We start from the raw sequence: 15,773 nt of genomic DNA, 5'->3' as shown, positions 1-15,773 counted from the left end.
CCACACATTTTTTGTTTTTAAAAATAGAGTGGATGCACGCTACAGAATACCTTGCAGGAGTTAAAAATATTGAGCAAACTGTAGTTATAGCCTCATGATATTAAAAACAGGATTGAACAACAAATTAAAAACACAAACATGTCGCAAGCAACACTCCATAATTTACTAGCACATACACATCTTTAAAGACTCATTATCAACACATTAGTTTGGGAACTTATTCGTTTGGAGAGGGGACTGGGAACAGAGGTTGGGGATTAGGGAAAAAATAATAAAACTAGAGGGCTGTTACATGGACCAATGATGAATGACAATAAGATATTATGAACTGAGAAGTTTGCACCTTCAGCTAAAAAAGAAATGACATCATACACATGAAAACACTTTGAAAGAACATAAAGTTTAACAGTTTATAGTTTATTATTTCCTTCCTTTGAAGGGGAGTGAAATGAGCCAAAAAAGATTTGACTCCTAATTTTTTGGATCTTCAGTGAATTCTGAAAAAAATGGTGATTTACACATTGGCTAAGCATCACACGTTGGAAGTTCATCTGTATTTTATGAGCTTTTAAATATTTCCAGTGATCTCTCATTACCACAAATTTCTTCTTTCCTCTTTTTTATATTCTATCCCACACTGAGCCAGATTAAGGAGTGGGTCAGACAGGAGTTGCCTGGAGCGCTAGTATTTAAGAGGTGCTAAAAATATCACTAGAATGATGGCAAGATGGAAAACATTATTTTTTCTAGCACTCCTGTTATGGAGAGCACTTCGCAAGATTAGAAAGAATTCACTTATAAATTGTGTGGGGTGGGGCTGTGTGTGTGGCCCCTCTCCCAGCAAAATACACAATAATAGGAGTTATTTAAACTCAGGGACACAAGGCCACACTGCAGAGTCGTGTACAACTCCACAAGATGTCATTTACACATGACTGGCACGACAGTCCAATGGCAGCCTGTTTGAACTACCTCCTTAGAAGGGTTACCTAACAAATAGCCCACTCGGTCAGAAGGCTTTTGTATCACACATTAGGTAAGCATGTTGGGGGCTAGAGTTGAATTGTTTCGGAAAAGAGAGGACACACTGAGTGCTATCAAGGCACCAAGTTTTTAGGCCACCCAGAGAGTCACCTGTTCCTTTCTTGTTCTACTTCCAAGACAGAATTACAAATGTTCCTTCTTTTTAGAATGTCGAAGCCTGATCATCAAGCCCATCCCGTGCCAGGCCTTCAGAATTTACCCACGTTCTTCATCTGGCCACCCTTCCTTAGTGGCAGGAAGAGGTAGGAGCAGTGGATAGTAGAGAGCAGGTGGCTGGTAAGGGGTCCTCTGTGGATTCCATTTGCGAATGGAGTAAAGTTAGCATGGCTGTGCATACAACCAGGACAAGAATCTACAAAAGGGTATTTTTGAGAAGAGGGACAAGTATCTTTATTTAACTCTAATTCTTAGGAAAAAGGGATGGACAATTGCTAATTTTTTCTTAAGATTTTATTTATTTATTTGACAGAGATAGAGACAGCCAGCGAGAGAGGGAACACAAGCAGGGGGAGTGGGAGAGGAAGAGCAGGCTCCTAGCAGAGGAGCCCGATGTGGGGCTCGATCCTATAACGCCGGGATCACGCCCTGAGCCGAAGGCAGGCGCTTAACCGCTGTGCCACCCAGGCGCCCCGACAATTGCTAATTTTTTTAAAAGATTTTATTTATTTATTTGAGAAAGAGAGAGGGAGAGAGAGAACAAGCAGGGAGCCTAATGTGGGACTTGATCCCAAGACCTGAGCCGAAGGCAGACACTTAACCAACTGAGGCACCCAGGAGCCCCACCATTACCAATTTCTAAAGGCATTTTTGGAATATCAAGAGAATTGTTTGCTCAGGGGTTTGTTTGTTTAAGCATACCTCTGTGGGATGTTGGGCAACCATAACTCTTTTACCTTCCATTCTCAACTTAATTTCACATGATTTAATCCAAGGTGTAATGTAGGCATTTTAAAAAGTATTTTCTGACTGCTGAAGAACAAATTAGGATTGCATTTTGAAGAATGAATTTGGACTGTATTTTCATACATCAATAAGAAACTTTCCTTAAAATATTTTTTTTTTTGCTTAGTTCATATATTAAGCTGTTCAATAACTTGTGTCATCCATTAATCAGTTCACAATATTAGGTCCATTGACTCTTCCAAAAGACCTAGAAGCAGAGGCACAAAGCAAAAGCAATCTCTTCTGGCGATGTGTCTAGCATCCCAGAGTTTCATGTGCCAACTGAACAAATCTTCATTGAGTGCCAGGCACCACAGCAGGTGCTGAATACACCTTTTGGGACCCTGCCCTGTGGGAGCCTAGTAGTAGTGTGACTTAGCAGAGACAGCACAGGTCTAGGACTGAAACATGTACCTTTTCCAGCCTCTTATGCCTGTCTCCTCTGCTGTTCCCCCTTGGGGAAAGCCACTGCCCCCCCCCCCCAATATGAGGAAGTTGGGTCAGATCGCTTCAAGGACACTTTCCAGCTTTTGAGTTGGAAGTTGTGAATGAAACTTTAATAAATACTTTACCATCTTTCTTATATGTTATTTGTTCTTTTCTTTCTTTCTCTCTTTTTTAAATGTTACTTATTTATTTGACAGAGAGAGAGAGAGAGAGAGAGAAAGCACTCGCACTCGCAGAAGCAGGGGGAGTGGCCGGCAGAGGGAGAGGAAGAAGCAGACTCCCCACTGAGCAGAGAGCCAGAAATGGGGCTAGATCCCAGGACCCCCAGCATCATGATCTGAGCCAAAAGCAGACATTTAACCAACTGAGCCACCCAGGTGCCCCTATGTAATGAGTTATTTAAAAAAAAAAAAAAAGGCACCCACATTGGAGCATGACCTAAGCATTTTACTCGCATTATCCACCCAGCAGTCCTCTGACGTATGCACGGATATGCCTAATGTTTGGAGCAGAAAACCAAGTACCTTCCCTAGGGTGCCATAACTACAGAAGCTGGGTGGGGAAACCCAGGTCTTCTGGGACAGGACTGGAGTGCTCGCACTGTCTTTATCTTCCAAAACTGCCTCTGATTTTTGTCCCTAGTCTTCTGTCTGTGACCCACCAGCTGCCAGATCTTGGTGTTTTAGTTCTGTGCACTTCAACCACTTATTTCCACTCTGTGAAATGAACAGCCTCCCGAAAAGGATGTGTTTGCACCGTGCTCCAGCCAAGGGAGGCGGCCAGCCAGGAGGCGCGGCTCCTTCCCAGGATGGGCGGAATGCGGGGATGATGGACAGCCACGCCGCGCATGCTCCCCGAGGCTCTCCCCGCTGAGCCACGAGAGGCGCTCTTGTAATTCACATGCTCCGTTTGAAATACAGATGGCTGAAGCACCAGAATTATACATCTGTTCCCTTGACTTTTTAACCAAAGGGTGTTAGTTTATTGCTGAGCTTAAGGATAAAAGAAGCAAGAAATGAAAGTTGGGTTGTTGTGGGGTTTTTTTAAGTTTCCTCCCCAGTAAGTACAATCAGATGTTGCACTCTCAGAGCCCGATGCTCGGTGGATGTTCACTTCACTTTGCCTCTCAGTTTATCAGCTCGTTTTCTGAGGTAACACTTTTCATCACAAAAGAAAACCGAAGGGCCCTATACAAATATTTTCAGGGAAATGCATCAAACATCCCCCATGTTGTGGTGCCAGAAAAAATAAAATAAAACAGGAATGATACCGAAACTGATTTATGAGGCTTTATAGGGAAACAACTGTCCTTTCATCTCTGGATACACAGTTTATCTCTGGCCCTGGAGAACTCGCTGGAATTCTGAGCGAAGGGCACCTATTCATCAATAATCTATCCAAGACCTGAGGAGCTCCATCATGAACCAGAGATCAAACGCCTTTTATGTCCTTTCTGGTCCAGGATTAAAACAGCAGACCTACTATATTTTAATGCACAAATAAAGAATCGATCAGGGGAATCTGCTGCCTCAGCAAACACTTTCATCCAAAAGAACACATTACTTGTGATATAAAGTCCGGTGAGTGTCTCTGTTGAGCATCTCAAAGATGGAGAGATGGAATGAGTCTTTTCAAAGGTAGTAAGGTAAATGAATGACTAAGCAGTTTGACGTGTCTTTTCAAGGGGTAAAAAAAAATGTGAAAGTGCTCATGTTCACCCGTAGCTCTAAGAAATGTGATGCATGGCACAAGAAATTTCTCTGCACCTTTCCCACACTTTCTCCTTTTTCTCTTTTGCCCTGCATCCAAGACTTGTATGTGGTCTCTGGGTGTATCACCCAGGGTCCCACCAGGTCTTTGCACCTGGAGGTCAGCACAGAAGTGTATCAGGTGCACAGGGTTTTTTGCAGGAAATACAGAGATGCCCAGGCACCTGGGGAGACCGAGGACCAGCTCACTGTGATGGGCACCAAATGGGGGTCTTGCCTGGCTCAGGTGTCTCTTTTCTGGTCTCCAACAGCCTTCCTTGCCTGTGCTTTGTGTCTTCATCTTCCTGGCCAAGGGTTGCTGGTTCAGGGATGGTTCTCTACCCAAGCCTGGCCAGTCAGAGTTCCTTCCCAGTACTTTTAACAGAGACAGCAGGAATTCTGTATTCTCAGGGGTAAAAGCTATGGAATGCAATGCTTGGGAGGGACCTGGTCTGCAACAAGAGAGAATGGAGAAATGCAGCAAGAAGAGATGACAGATGAAAAAGAATCCTGCGCCCAGAAAACAGTCCTGGTTCTGGTAGTTTCTGAAGTTCAGATGTTTCCTTGCTTTTTCTGAGATTTTATTTATAAATCCTTCTTCAATTATGTAAGAAACCCTTGTATTCCAGAAATTTTCCATTTCTGCTTAAACGCTTAAGGGTTGGATTTCTATCACTTGCAACCCAAAGCATTCTTTTCCCCCAAGTTTTTATTTATATTCCAGGTAGTTAACATACAGGGTAATATTAGTTTCAGGTGTATAATACAGTGACCCACACTTCCTTACATCACCCGGTGTTCATCAGAGCAAGTACATTCCTTAATGCCCATCACCTATTTAACCCATCCTCCCAGGCATCTCCCTTCTGGTAACCATCACTTTGTTCTCTATAGTTAGGAATCTGGTTCTTGGTTTTCCTCTCTCCCCAGGCCCCATGTTCATTTGTTTTGCCTCTTAAATTCTATGTGTGAGTGAAATCATACGGTATTTGCCTTTCTCTGACTGACTTATTTCACTTGGCATAATACTCTCTAGCTCCATTCACATTGTTGCAAATGGCAAGATTTCATTCTTTTTGATGGCTGTGTAATATTCCATCGTAGATATACCACTTCTTCTTTTTTAGAAGGAGAGTGCTCATACAGAGGGAGAGAGAAAGAGGGAGAAGCAGACTCCCCACTGAGCAGGGAGCCCAACACGGGGCTCAATCCCAGGACCCTAAGATCATGACCTGAGTTGAAATCAGATGCTTAACCAACTGAGCCATCTAGGCGCCCCTATACTGTATCTTCTTTATCCATTCATCAGTCAATGGACATTTGGGCTTGATGATAATTTGGCTATAATTGATGCTGCTGCTATAAACATCAGGGTGTACGTACTCCTTCCCAAATTAGTATTTCTGTATACTTTGGGTAAATATCTAGGAGTGCAATTGCTGGATGGTAGGGTAGTTCTATCTTTAACTAACTTCTATACTGTTTTCCAGAGTGGCTGTACCAGTTTGTCTTCCCACCAACAGTGTAAGAGGGTTCTCCTTTCTCCCCATCTTCACCAATACCTGTTGTTTCCTATGTTGTTAATTTTAGCCATTCTGGAAGCACCTTGGTGGCTCAGTCAGTTAAGCGTCCAACTCTTCATTTTGGCTCAGGTCATGATCTCAGGGTTGTGAGATCAAGCCCTGAGCTGGGCTCTGCACTGGGCATGGAGCCTGCTTAGGATTCTCTCTCTCCCTCTCCCTCTCCCTCTGCCCTTCCCCCACTTGCCCCTCTCTTTCTAAAAAAAATATTTAGCCATTCTGACTGGTGTGAGGTGATATCTCATTGTAGGTTTGATTTATATTTCCCTGGTCAACCCCAAGCATTCTAACACATCACCCAATACAGAATCCTATAAGCAGAAATTGGTGCACAGATATTCTTCTCCCAGGTTCATATCAGCTTATGGAGGGCGGTGGTGTTTCTGCAAGGCTAAGTTCCAGTTCACACCATGGTAGTAAATAAAGTTGCCCTAAATCTATGGGATTCACAGTCAAAATTATTCAAACTAGACTGAATTTTGAGAACAAGCATGAATGGATCATGACTCTGTCTCCCTCATACCCCTGCCCCCACCTTCATTTCAGTGAAATTTATTCTGTATTTTTAGGGTTTACGCCTTCACGTGAGTAAAAGACCTAAAAATTATAGTAGTAGTCTGGGTAAGAGGTATATTTCCATCCTGTCCTGACTTGGGAACATCTAAATATCTGCGCTCCTCATCCTCATTAGGTTTCACCTTGTGTGGAACCCATTTTCAATCACTAATTCATTAGCAGAAAGTTAGGTACTAAAAAAATGAAGTTGTTTTTATGCTCTTAAAGATCCAAAGTTTTCTAGTAATGAATTATGTAAAAATCACATTCTGTATTTTCTCAGAAAGAATGTTGGGTTCCGATGAAGTATTTTAAAATAGCATAGTCTAAGAAAATCTGTCTTGTTTAAAAATCAGTAGTATGTTTGGAAGAGAGCTGGGTGATGGTGGACATCCATGTTATAAAAATCTTCCTTGATCACAAAGGTGGGTTGTAAGCTGAAAAACGTTTTTATGAAAAGGGCAGGTCAGAACATGGAATTATAGCTGCCAAGAAAAGCCATTTTTGGAAAATTACCAACATGGAAAATAGTAACTATTTAAAGTTAACTTATATATATTGACTACAAACAATATTGGACCTAATTTAATATGTGACACCCCTGTTATGTGTATATAAGTATTTCCACTTTATAGACAAGAATAAAAAAATCACAGACTATTAGCAGCTTGTACAAAATTATACAGAAAGTGTACGTATCCTAATGAGAGGTTTATGAAAATGTTTCCCTTAATTCCCTTAGTTGAACAGAAAAGCATGCTAACCCATGTCTTCAGTAGCTATCTGACCTATGAGACCATAGCTGATCGCCACTAGAAGAACCAAAAGGCAAGTTGGGGCTCTGAAGTTAAATTTGCAAACTCCAACTCAATAGTTTTCCAATGATGGGGGGAAAGCGAGTGATGAGGATCTCAATTTAGAAAGGAGTTAGACATCATAATTGAATTTAAAAATGGCCACTGTGGGGCACCTGGGTGGGTCAGTCAGTTGAGGGTCAGGCTCTTGATTTTGGCTCATGTCCTGGTCTCAGGGTCATGAGATCAAGCCCCACAATAAGCATGTGATATTGATTTCCAGTGTGGAACATGAGGACACCACCAATTGGGAATCAATTCAGTTTCTAAAGAAGGTATGGATCATCCTGCAAAATAATGCCAATATTCTATATGCCCATCAATAGTGGACCATTGAAATAAACTGTGGTACTTCCAAATAAAAGAGAATAGATATAATACACTGATATTGAATGTTCTCAAAGATATTAAATGAAAAAACAAGATGAAGGAGAAAGAATCATTTGCTACTATCTGCACTGAAGAAGAGGAAGAAGAATGTCTACCTGTATTTTCTGTATATACTTTAAATATTCATCTGGGAAAAAAATACAGCGATTGAACCTAAAGGAATGAACTGGGTCTCAAGGGACATGGGTAGGAGGGCAAATTTTCATTGTATACACTTCCCTATGCTTTGGAGCTTGAACCATAGGAATGTATTATATATTCAAAATTTTTACATTAAATTGAAAAAAGACTATATTGATTATCTACAGTGTACCAAATCTTGTCCTAGAACTTGCTGGTCTGCTTAAATATTCTCTTATCTCCATTCTCTCAATATCTTTATCACTCTTGTCTGTATCATTTATTTGAATATTAATCATATTTTGCCTCATATCTTTTCTTTTAATTGCCAGGAAATGGTTTAGGGGACTTAAAATGTTTCTTATTTAATATCATAAATACTTACATCTTACCTATTAAACTAGTTTATTGGTTCCTGCAAATAGACATCACTTTACTATTTAAAATTTTGTCCTTTGTTTTAGGTCAAAATTTCATCTATATTCTTTAATGAAATTCAGTTTTAAATTTCACTAAGAATACACTAATGCTTTCCCTCTGTAAAACAAAATGGCACATTAGCATCAAGGTTCAAATTCCCACCGCTTCACTCACCTTCGCTGTGAGTGAAATGCGGTAATTATTATCCAGTTAGGATGTCCTTCTACACCATTTCTGTGCTTCTGCAACCAAATATATGCAATCTAGCAAATACACAGCACGGTGTGGGTGTGGTTTTTTAACCTACATGTCATAATCTATGTCTTGTCCTGCATTATTTTTTTACTCAGTAATATCTCCATGCTTGTACACATATGTCAAGCTCAGTTTTTTAAAAGTCTGCACAGTATCGGTTGTCCACAATAGCTAAATCGTGGAAGGAGCCGAGATGCCCTTCAACAGATGACTGGATTAAGAAGTTGTGGTCCATATATACAATGGAATATTACTCAGCTATCAGAAAGAACGAGTTCTCAACATTTGCTACAACATGGACGGCACTGGAGGAGATAATGCTAAGTGAAATAAGTCAAGCAGAGAAAGACAACTATCATATGGTTTCTCTCATCTATGGAACATAAGAACTAGAATGATCGGTAGGGGAAGAAAGGGATAAAGAAAGGGGGGGTAATCAGAAGGGGGAATGAAACATGAGAGACTATGGACTATGAGAAACAAACTGAGGGCCACAGAGGGGAGGGGGATGGGGGAATGGGATAGACCCGTGATGGGTAGTAAGGAGGGCACGTATTGCATGGTGCACTGGGTGTTATACGCAAGTAATGAATCATCGAGCCTTACATCGGAAACCGGGGATGTACTGTATGGTGACTAACATAATATAATAAAAAATCATTTAAAAAATTTAAAAAAATAAAATAAAAAAATAAAAGTCTGCACAGTATCGGGTGGTATATTAGCTCAGTTGGTTGAGCATCTGACTCTCGATTTCAGCTCAGGTCATGATCCTGGGGTTGGGGGATTGAGCCCGGCGTCAGGCTCCCAGCTCACGGCAGAGTCTGCTTGAGATTCTCTCTCTCTCTCTCCCTCACTGCTCCTCCCCCCAACTCATACGCACTCTCTCTAAATAAATAAATAAATAAAATCTTTTTAAAAATAAGTCTATATGGTATCTCATCATTTGGAGGAACTATATTTTCACCCATTTCTTATTTATGGACATGTGGAATTTTTTCTCAATTATTTTGGTCCTAAATATTGCTGCAGTAAACATCCTTCTGCATGTCTCATGGTGTCCATGGGTATACTTCTCTCTGTATTCTGCAGTATCTAGTCTACTGTTATCAACAAAGTAGGTATTCAATATGCATTTGCTGATTTGGTGACATTTCCCTGATATATTGATCTGCACTTAGGTACAAACAAGTAGCCAAAATTGTGTAAAATGATTGTATATTTTCATTTTAGTATGATACGGCATTTTATGAGGTATTGGTACTCTATCAAATCCTAGTTATATACTAATATTTCTCCTAAGGAAACAGATAGATTTTGGATCAGGTAGGTTACATGTTGAATATTAGCCATAATACTACCAGTGGAACAGATTATGCTTTGTTGACATTATTCCTACTAAATGGTACCATTGCTTTGAAAAGTACCTCATGGCTTTTCATCAGAACACATTCAACCAGACTCAGAAATCTTCTCCTCACTCCCCAACTCCCTGACTTTTCACTTTCCATTTCAAAGTCTACTCAACAAAGTATAGTCCTTTACAGATGTTAACAATTCCCCACAAACAGTCCTGTATTAGCAAAGAAGGCCTTTTTACTCAGATCTGAGAAATCTTGTTTCCTTCTATGAGAACTGAAAATGCTGGAACATCATACATACGTAATTTAGGCGAAGACTCAGGCCATGCAAGGGAGTGGACAGTGACGGGCTCAGGCAGGGGTAGCGGACAGCAGTGGGGTGGTGAAGGACAGCACGAGTGGAGCAGACTTGTCTGTACAGATAGCCCCAGTGAACCACCTACTAGCTCTCTTCTCGGGGGAATTTAACTGTGCCCGTGGGATTACAAAGCAAGGGTGGAGGCTGGCGCTCCAACAAAGCAGTTAATAACAGGGAGCTCACTGTGTAATTTACCCTAACTGATTGTTCTCGGAAGCCAAGCAGAGCAGGGCTTTGCTCTGTTCAGAGTCTGTGTGTTTCTGCTTAGGACCGTGCGGAGCAATCCCAACATCCATGTTTGAGGCGGCACTATCTCTGGTCTTGGAAAATGGCAGCAATAGCACAACATAGGAAAAGAGAAGTAACATTCTTGCAGGTAATTCTTATTTCAAACCTAGCAGCTGCTTGGGAGCACAAGATCTTATATATAGACCTAGGGCCATTGGGAAGAGGTCTCAAGAAATGCTGTCATGTCTACCCAAGAGAAATGAAAGAGAGGTTCACACAAAAACTAGATCATGAATGTTCATAGCATCACAGTCAAAAAGTGGAAAAGGGCAAATGTCCATCAACTGATGAATTAACTAAAGTCTTATATCCATACAATGAAATGTTATTCGTCAACAAAAAGGAATGAAGTACTGAAATGCTACAACACAGACGAACCTCGAAAACATGAGCCTAGATGAAAGAAGCCAGTTGCACAGAACCACATAGTGCATGAGTATATTTATATGAAATGTCCAGAATAGGCAAATCTATAGAGACAGAAGTAGATTCGTGGTTGTCTAGGGCTGAAGAGATGCGAAAGTTGGGAATGACACTTAAGGGGTGCAGGACTTCTTCGGGGACTGATGAGAATGTTCTAGAACTGATGGTGGGGATGGCTGCATGACAAGCCAATAAATTATACACTTCAAGTGGGTGAGTTGTAAGGCATATGAATTGCATTTCAATAAAGCTGTTAAAAAAAATTAAACTACAGGGGCACCTGGGTGGCTCAGTCAGTTACGCATCTGCCTTCAGCTCAGGTCATGATCTCAGGGTCCTGGGATGGAGCTCCATGGCTGGCTCCCTGCTCAGTGGGGGAGTCTGCTTCTCCCTCTGCCTGCCACTCCCCCATATATCGATATGCTCTGTCTCTCTTTTAAATAAATAAATAAATAAATAAATAAATAAATAAATAAAATCTTCCAAAAATTAAGGTACAAATGACCTGACTTCAAATCCACCATGTCCTCTGTCATCCCAGCCTGATACATGGGTTCTGACCCCTGCAGGGGCTGCTTCGCAACATTAGATGCACAGGGGATCCTAACGCAGAGTGGATTATGACCAGTGATGATGTGGTAATGCGGCCACACCTGCAGGGGCCAGCCACCTCTGTCTGAGGTCTGCCTTTCCCTGGCAGGCTGAAGGTAGCCCTCCCGGCTCACAGGTAGTATCATGAATATTTCCACCACCACCCCTGTTTTGCTATGAATACATTTGCATGTATACATACACATATATATAATCTTTGTGTTCCTTCCTCTCTTACTCCCTTATCGTGTAACAGAAGATGTACTGATTTTATATCATAGTAGTTAAGTATTGTTAATTTTACAACATAGTATTTAAGTTACCAGGTATCAAGAAGAATAATCAGCACTCATGAATTTTACCACCTTTTCTCAGGAAGGGGTTAGTCCATTTCTGGTTGTACACAGGATACATGTATCCTGTTAGACACAATTAGGACCTTGTCCTTAACCTTATTTAGAGATTCAGTATGGTTTAGTGTGACACAGGTGGGTGCCAAACTGACAGGGGTGGATTTGTGATGGTTAATTTTGTTCGTCCACTTGGCTAGGCCACGGGGAGCCCAGATTAAGTACTATTTCTAGATACATCTGTGAAGGTGTTTCCCAATGAGATTAGCATTTGAATCTGTGGACTCAGTAAAGCCGATTGTCCTCCGCAACATAGGAGGACATCATCCGATCCATCAGGGGCCTGAACAGAGCAAAAGGCAGAGGAAGGAGAAATTTGCCCCATTTTTCCTGCCTCACTGCTTGACCCACGACATCTCATCTCATCTTCTCTTGCCTTCGGACAGAGATTTATACCGTTGGCTCCCCTGGTTCTCAGGCCTTCAGACTCAGATTAAATTACACCACCAGCTTTCTTGGGGTTCCAGCTTGTGGTTGGCAGATTATGGGACTTCTCAGCCTCCATTATCACATCAATCAATTCCTCACAATAAATTTCCACATATACCGATATAAATATAGGCAGATAGATGTACATGTATTTCTTACTGGTTCTGTTTCTCTGAAGAACTCTGACTAGCACAGTAAGTAGTGTTAGAGCTTAGAGAGCCCCACCCTCTGGCTTTGCAGATGAGAAAGATGCTACCTAGAGAAGCCCAGGGAATTGTCCATGGGCACAAAGCTGCTCAAAGGCAGAACTCATTCACATATCCCAGCAATGTGCTGCGACCCAGGGACGTAGTGATGGGTCAGTCTGGACATAGACACTACCCCATACAGTTTACAAGACTGTGACTGGGAATTCAGACTCCTAATTTGGAATCTTTTTCTTTTCTTTTTTTTTTTTTTTAAGATTTTATTTATTTATTTGACACAGAGACAGCCAGTGAGAGAAAGACAAATAGGGGGAGTGGGAGAGGAAGAAGCAGGCTCCCAGCAGAGGAGCCTGATGTGGGGCTCGATCCCAAAATGCCGCGATCACGCCCTGAGCTAAAGGCAGACGCTTAACGACTGAGCCACCCAGGCACCCCTGGAATCTTTTTCTTGAATCCAAATGTCTACTGCCAGAATGTCTCCAAGTCCTCCAACACATGCATTCATTTGCAAATAGACTGGTTCACTCTCCTCGCCCTCATTTAGGATCTCCTTCAATTTCTCAGAGTGTTGGTCTGCTGGCACCTATATCGGAATCACCAAAGGTACTTCTCCAACAGATGTTTCTACAAATGGCTAACAGACACATGAAGAAATGCTTAACACCACTTGGCATCAGGGAAATACAAATCAAAACCACAGGGAGATACCACCTCACACTGGTCAGAATGGCTAAATTAAGCAACTCAGGAAATAGCAGATATTGGCAAGGATGCAGAGAACGGGGAACCTTCTTACACTGTTGGTGGGAATGCAGGCTAGTACAGCCACTCTAGAAAACAGTATGGAAGTCCCTCAGAAAGTTAAAAACAGAACTACCTTAAGATCCAGCAATTGCACTACTGGGTATTTATCCAAAGGATACAAATATAGTGATTCGAAGGGGTGCATGTACTCCAATGTTTATAGCAGCAATGTCCACAATAGCCCAAATATGGAAAGAGAGCCCAGATGTCCATTGACAGATGAACAGATAAAGAAGTTACACACACACACACACACACACAGACATACACACAGTGGAATATTACTCAGCCATTAAAAAGAATGAAATCTTGCCATTTGCAATGACGTGGATGGAACTAGAGGGTATTATGCTAAGTGAAATAAGTCAGTCAGAGAAAGACAAATCCTATATGAGTTTGACCTTGTCAGTTCTTCTTCAAATCCTACAGTCTTGGCTGGGTAATAATGTGCTGGTGCCAAGACATGCCTTAGGGTAATTATTCCCTATCTTGGGGGCTGCCTCAGCTCTTCTCTGCTTTCATTACACGAAATGAAAAGCAGCACTGAGACGACTCAGCAGAGGATCTTCACGCTGCCTCCAGTACCTAGAGGGACATACATCTCAGTAATTCACAAATCATAAGAGATGGGGGAGCACACCAACATATACTCTTTCCTAAACAGAGAAGGCGGAGAAAACAGCAAGATCCTGGGGTCATGAAAGACATGACTTCAGTCCCTAGAAGGCTTACCTTCTGCTCCTTCAAAGCAGATATCATGTTTCCAATCCGATGGTCTAAGGCAGCTTTGTGCTTGTTGTAATGCCTAAATACCCTCTTAAAGAGAGGCCACCAATCACTCTCGGATTTGTAAAGCTGTTTGACAATGTCTTCCATCCAAGAGGCAAGCTATCTGTGGCAGTAAGTTAAGAACAACCGGCCTGACCCTTATAACACAGGTGAGAAACGCAACGATAGTTTCCCCGATCAGGGCTGCTACAGAGTGAGGATGCCTCCGATGACTTTGACCTCCAACTCCGATGAATGCAACACTTTCCTAGGGAAAGGGGGAAGGATTCCTCCTACAACAGACTGAGAAGCCACAATGAGACAGGTGGCATGTTCTATGGTTTAAAAGGAGAAAGTGGGAGGCTGGCCAGGTTGGTCGGCAGGTTTGGTGCTTATGGACATGATGTCAGCAGTGTCACCTCGAAAACACCTATGTGCCTGGGCTTGCACCACGAAGTTGGAATAGCCTCACCACACCTGTGACTTTGGACCATATCTCCCAGTGACTAATTTCCCAGCCACTCCTGCATCTCCCAACACAACCTAATGTGCCTTTCCATCAAGGCTCAACCAAGTCATTTCTTTAATTGAAAGTACTTTATGTCTAATCAAACCCTATTCACTTTACATAACTTATCATCCTTGTGTCGCCTTTCCCAATGACCCAGCCAAGAGGGAGAGACAAAGTAGCGCACGGTGCATAGAGGGTACGGATTTTAGAGTCAAAGAAAACCAAAATCCTTGGGCAAATTCTTGAACTACTCAAGTCTCACTCTCCTCATTTGTATTTATAACCCTTGTTATGACTTTTAAATGACTTAGCACATCATAAGCAGTAAATAACTATTAGCTAGCTCCCTGGCGCATGTGCTCACACATATGTGTCTGCACATACTTACATTCCTACACAGCCTGATGATGCAGGGAGCTCACTGGAGTAAAAATCAAGGGATCTGCAAACCTGAACAGTTCACACCGTCTGTGGGCCACAGTGTCCTTGTCTGCACAGTGAAATGTTGTACCGGGTCACCTCTAAGAACCTGTCCAAGATGTAGAGCCCAACAGTCTGAGTCGACTTCAAGGTTTGTCTTTCCATGAACTGGCATGGAATGTACTCCACGACACAGCACTGAGTGAGGAGGACAAGGTGCAGAGCTGTGTGCATGTCACCTTCCACCCATGCTGGATGGTCATTGACTATCTCTGCAAAGATAGATAAGGAACCGGCAGCGGTAGTTGCCTCTAGAGAGGGGATACAGACGGCAGGAAGGACACTTAACTTTGCTCTGTATACCCTTTGTTGTCTTGAGCCATGTGCATTCTTTACTTATTTTTTTTAATAATTTAAAATCTAGAAGAGGCCCAATTACAAGTAGATACAAAATCTCTACTTTTTATTATAGGGCATTTCCACCCACCTATAGCTTGCTTTTATAAGAATTTCATATTTGTTATCATATTAAAAATTAAACGATACAGGCGCAGTTCTATAGAATCTTAAGAGGAAATTTTTCCACCTTAACGATGAGTCCTTCACTACAGATAAAAGGCTGGTATCCAAGATCTATAAAGAACTTCTCAAGCTCAATAACCAAGAAACAAATAATCAAATCAAAAAATGTGCAGAAGATATGAACAGACACTTTTCCAATGAAGACATACAAATGACTAACAGACACATGAAAAAATGTTCAACATCATTAGCCATCAGGGAAATTCAAATCAAAACCACATTGAGATACCACCTTACACCAGTTACAATGGCAAAAATTGACAAGGC

This window comes from Ursus maritimus, unplaced genomic scaffold (assembly GCF_017311325.1).
Source record: "Ursus maritimus isolate PB19 unplaced genomic scaffold, ASM1731132v1 scaffold_34, whole genome shotgun sequence".
Taxonomy (NCBI): Eukaryota; Metazoa; Chordata; class Mammalia; order Carnivora; family Ursidae; genus Ursus; species Ursus maritimus.
This window is presented reverse-complemented; position numbering follows the sequence as displayed.